We start from the raw sequence: 6000 nt of genomic DNA on the forward strand, positions 1-6000 counted from the left end.
TTTATTGTTGTTACTTTCTAGTGAAGACATTTTATATTTTTTTTAGATAAATGTTTTTAGTGGCTGAAAATGTTGCCGGACTGATGGCTCTGAGATGAAAATCTCCTGTTTCTGTAATAAGGATAACAAAATTTTCAGCAGTTCAAGCTCCTCATTGCTCAGATTCCTCAAGTTCTTCGTATTCCTTCTAGGTATCTTAAACATAATTTGGAGGAAACTACTGGAAGACAGTAAGACCTCCATGTGGTCTCCTTATGCTTGCAGGTTTTCATTGCCCTACAAGAGCTTAAACAAAGATATCAGTTAATGTTTTTATGCTTTAGTTCTAGGGAGGGGCATTTTGTTAAAATGAAACTCACTTGAATTTACAGAGCTCCCTTAATTTAAGTGCCACAACAGTGTCCCAGCAGTAACTGAGGATCTGGGTTGGACTGGAAGTACTGGAAAGGTCTGGAGAAAGCTTGCGTTTTGTACGCTACTTTGTTGCTTTACTGAAATTTAGTAGACATTTTTTTCTCTTGCTTCTCATACTGTTGAAAATGCAAGTTGTCTTACCCTGCCCACTAGCCTCACATAATATGTAGCACAACAGAAAGAACAACTAAGTGCATATTCGAAACAGTGGATTACAGAGGGAAAAATCTAATATCTCTTTTTTAAGTCTCAGACATTTGTCTCCTCCCTGGCTTCCAACAAGCATGTTGTTGTGGCAGAATCAGGTATTTAATAACATTTTTTTCCTGGTACAAATTGAAAGGGAACAAAAATATTTTATAATGGGCATCAGTATTACTAATAAAGTTCATAATTTTAATTTAGAAGTGGATCTGTGGATTCCTATCAATCTTGAGAACTTCTGGGCCAAAGAGTCAGCAAGCTGCCACTGCCGCTGGCCCAGCTCAGGCCCTAGCTTTGACTGCGTGGCTCTAAACTGATTTACAATAGCTGATGATTTGGTCTAGTATTCTTGCTTCAAGTAAACTTGCTCCCTTGGGACTTGACTTGCAATGCCAGAGAGCTTCCTCAACTGCCACTGACATCTTGGAAAGCTGAAGTCACTCAGTATTTTGCACAATCCAGTCTCTGGTCCTTGTCATCTCTGTGTCTAACTTGCTTTCTATGTCTAATTCTGCTTTCTGATTAAGCTTTCTTTCACCGACATTCAAGCATTTCAGTCTTACTTGCCAAAGCAATCTGTAGTAGCAACAAACACTCTTTTGAGAACATGTTTTATAAATTTTTGGATTCCAGTGTATGTATAGTTTAGCATCATTGTTTTCTTTTTTTTTGTTTAGATACATCCATTATATATCTATATCTACTTAAAATTCAATAAAATTTATTCTGAGAAGGAGAGAGCCAGATGCTAAGTTAAAACAAAAAAATAAATCAAATAAAGATTTAATTAGCAGAGGAAAAAATTCAGGGAAAATAACCTTCTGGAAAATAGCAAAATCAGTAGAAGTGTAACAGCATTCTAATATGTTAGAATACTACCATCTTATATTTATATTTTGTATATACTTTTATAGCCAGCAACACAAAGCTTGTGTGCTGCAATTAGCATCTTTTCTGTAGTGAATTGTCATGTTCTAGCACTGCTAATGAACATGGAGAAGGTGTACCTGCTGTAAACCATTGCCGATTAAAAAAAAAAAAGCCCCTTAAAATTACTACTAGAACATTTTTTTCCTCTCCTTATTTGTCCGCACCCCTCACCCCCCCCTTCTTTTTCCCATTTTTTTTTTTTTCTCCTTTCTTCTTTCTTTGGGAAAAGCCTCTATTATTACCTGCGGTAGGCTCTGAACACTAGCATGCTATTTTGTTGATTGCACTGCCCTCAGACACTGCACATTTGAATCCCATTTGTAGCAACGATGCCAGTGCTGGGATTCAAAGTCAGAGCCTCTTAGGGTTACAGCCCTGCTGCTGCTTCTGTGTGAGTGGAAGCGTCTAATACCACTGGCATCAGAGACTAGGGCTGATAAAGAGACAAGGTGATCTAAAGAGAGCACACATGGAATTTTTCCCCCTTTTCGTTTTTCTTACCAGAAAGATAAAGGAGATGAGAGTAGGTTGATATTTGATGAATTGGTTTTATTCAGAGGAGTGCTATCATTTTTATGTCCTTTTTGAAAATGCACCCACAGTGTCTGAATTCCTGTTAATGCAAAGTTCAGATAAAGCTGATGAAAAGCAGCTGCCATCTTGATAGTTGCCATGGCAGATGGCATCAGCCTTTATGCTTTTATCAGTATTAGTATCAGAACACACTCTGTGTTCCAAGCTGAGATAAAAATCATTGAAGCTGTACCTGGAATAGGCAGATCAACACTGCAGGTCCCACACAGTTTTGAATCTTTTCAGAACAGTCTGCATAAAAGCTAGCGACAACACATTCTTGTTATTCATTAGTTCAGCTATGCTGATGGTATTTTGTAAACTTCACAGATGAAGCAACCTTTCTAAAGAGCTGCTGCCTTCCTTCCTCCTTCCCTCCCACCCCCAAGGAATGCTCAGGCTTTGAAACAGAAAACCGCACACAGGAGAAACACTTTACAGTAAGTGGGAAATGGACACAACGGTGACATTCCTTCTTGATTAACCTACCGCATTTCACACTAAACCCCAATCAATCTGCTGTGAATAATGGTATTAAAATAGGTGCATAGCAAAGGAAATAATGATTACTGCTGGGTTGTGAAGATGTGGTGGGGAAAGGGCTTCTGCTGGTTTGTGATGCCGATATTATGAATCTTGCCTAGAGAAGTCTTCCCCATTTTGTTTGCTGCTGGTTCTCAGTGACACGTGCGGGGGCATCGCTTGGAGCCCCACGTTGACCCGGCAGTCCTGGCCCCTCTCTGAGTGCCTACGAGGGCCTGCACAGCCCCTCTTCTTCTGGCTCCACCTTGTGCTAAGTGCCCCATCAGAAAAAGTGACTTGCACACTGTTAAAAGCTTCAATGCTAGCTCTTTATTGCAGGTTTCAAACTGTATTGACAAATCTCCCCATCCCCTTTCCCCCTCTCCCTCTCCCCAACTCCCCTTATAGCTATGCATATAGTTATTTTTGGTAACATTGTTGCTTGATAAATAGAGGGGTTGTGAGATCTCAAGTTATTATGCAAGTGTTAGCGACACAGGCTGGTAAACCATTTGGCTGTTGCATCGGTGCTGAAATGAATAATAGCAAATGGGAGGAGGGCATGGGAGTTATTTTAAATGACACATATATATTTAAATATAGCCTTAAAATAATGTTAAAGGTTTAGAGCCATTACAGGCTCTGATGCCAACTTGCAAACTCTTCCAGAATTGATTTTAAAAATTGCTATTCTTTCTCTGTTGGTTGACAGGGAGATAAGGAGGACCTTTCTGGGTTACCTCTGCCGGGAACAGGGAGGTGGTAGAAGTGGGTTCTCTATGTGTCTTTGCACAAAGGCCTCCTATTTTCCCACTGACATCTGAAATACACATTTCATTTCACCTATTTGGTGTGGAAACATGGAGTCACTGCTGTAACTTAAATAGAAATTTGTCTGTGACTGCATGGTCCTACTGCTCCGCACTTAATGAGGTCACTGCCAGAAAAAGGCTCATTCTGATGAATCTAAAATACAGTCTAAAGAACCCCTCTTTTTATTTTAAATTTAATTTTAAATTAAAAAAAAAAAAAGTGTGTTCAGTGGCAGGTCTTCACCTTTTGCCCAGGACCAAAAGGAAGTTAACTACTATGGAGATGCAGGTTGGAGGTAAGCTAAAACATTGTCAGATGTACAATTTACTTGGACAGGGCCCCCACTGTGCTCCTAACTGTGCCTATAAAATGGAAAAGAGCATCCAGGAGCCTGATCCAAAGCTTTTGGAAGCAGCGAGAACCTTTACGCTGAGTTAAATGAGTTTTCAGGGAGGCTCTATGAGCAGGACAAGGAACAATAGTGAATGCAACACAATAGAGGAGCATCAGATAACGGGGAAATTATCATCATTAGTATAGTAGATGCAAGTCACCACACAAAACGTGCTGTTGGGTGCTTTATCAACATCACAGCATAGGTAAGCTTCAAGGTAAGAGCTGAAGGAATATGAAGTAATGGCTGTGGAGACTGTGGGAAACTCCTCTGAAGTCTAAGGGGCAGTCTGCTAAAAAGCAAAAAGGAGCTTCCAAGAAACTTTGATTGATGAGGAAAGGGATCTGCCGTCACTGGCAGTGACCAGGTGAAAGTATATGTGTCGATGAAGAAGAAAAGATGATCTGTGGGGGATCCATAGCCATGAAGGGCCTTAGAAGTGTTATAGCTGGATTTGCTGCGGTAGACAAAGGGTAGTCGATGGGATGAAGACAGGCAGTAATGCACTTGAATTAAGACCCAGAAACAAGTAGCAAGTTTTGCTCAGTTTTAAAATGGAGCTGGGGACAAATGGGGCAAGTGGTCTTGATTCAGACCAAAAAGCAGGAATGAGGAAAGACGCAACTGCATTGCAGCTTGGGCTGTGTGAGCAGCTGTGGGAATGTATTCAAGCTGAACATCTAAATCTCAGCCATTCATTATTTGGTTAGGACTCACACAACACAATTCCAAGTAAATTAAAATTTAAATGGAAATTACCTTGGATTTTTCAGACCCTTGTGTTTTTCCTGTTCTGCTTCCTTTCCTCCCAAATAGGTAGCTAAAATCACAAGCATTATAAGCTATAGCTTTGGCTTAAAAGGACAGTCTGAAAACACTCATATTTGGAAGTTCAGCTACTACAGAGCTAGAAACCATAGTGTTGCCTACACAATAAATAGTCAGATATAGCTCAAGAAATATCTTCCCCAGGTGATGCTACAAAAAAGCCATATGCTGTCATTAGACAGATCTGCATAATTTTTTCCTTTATAAACTCTCATTAAATGGATTTGTCTTGTGAAGTCCTGGGGAGATGGGATGTGTTTTGGGAAGGGAAGAGTAGCAAGAAGAGGTGTGTGGCAGGGTGTCCATACCCAGATCTTCCACAGGCTTCCTGAGTGGCCCTGAACAGGTCACTGAATATCAGGGTTTTTGTCTCTGAAATGAGGATGATATACACTTTTCATACTTTCCTTACAGACATTGATTAACTAAGTTAACTGATGTTTCAAAATGCTTCAATTGCCTTAGTGTGATGGAAGGGCAAAACATTCTTAAGGAAAGTTTGGGTATCAGTCCTATATTTCTATGCTGGGTTTTCTTCTTAATTTATTTTTCCTAATCTTATTTAAAAAAAACCCAAAGATGTTGTTTTCAAAGGAAAATCAAAAATTCACCTGTTATCCTGAAATGCTGCACTGTACTTATGATATGCCAATGGGATTCACCATACTTCAAGTATTTGTATTTCTACTGTATAAATACTTGTAGAAAGCAGCAAAACAACCTGAATACCTAAAATGGCTGCCACGTACCAGTGAGGGACATTTTACATCAGCTATGACTATTTAAATTCAGCTTCAAGTATAAGATTATACTTTGTAAAAATTAGAGCATATACGTAAGAAGATTCCTATACGGCTCTAATGGTTGAAGATGTATATAAACTGTTCACTATTACTTGGGTACGAAACTGATTTTTAAGCAGTGCAAAAATATATTGAAAAAGGTTTTTTGCTATTGAGTTATCTTAATTTATTTCACTTATTCAAATACTAAAAATCACCATTGGATTTTCAGTCAGCTATTACAAATGCTTTCTTACAATGGATATGGTCTGCGTTGTGTTTTAAAAATGAGACTCAAAACAAAGATCATTTAAAAGTCCTAATTGTACTTGTGATCAAATGAGGCAGCTGTCAAAATCTGTTTCTTTTAATAAGTAACAATGATAACAATATCCCCTTTAAAGTGATAAACTTAGGAGGATTTTACCTTAAATATTATTTTTTTTTTAATATTTCCCAGTCTAAGAGTTTGCCTGTCACCTTTTATTCTGTTAGGTATTGTTGTGGCCAAGTCATAATCCTGCTTAAGTAAGGGGTTTA

This window comes from Falco peregrinus, chromosome 5, assembly GCF_023634155.1.
Source record: "Falco peregrinus isolate bFalPer1 chromosome 5, bFalPer1.pri, whole genome shotgun sequence".
Taxonomy (NCBI): Eukaryota; Metazoa; Chordata; class Aves; order Falconiformes; family Falconidae; genus Falco; species Falco peregrinus.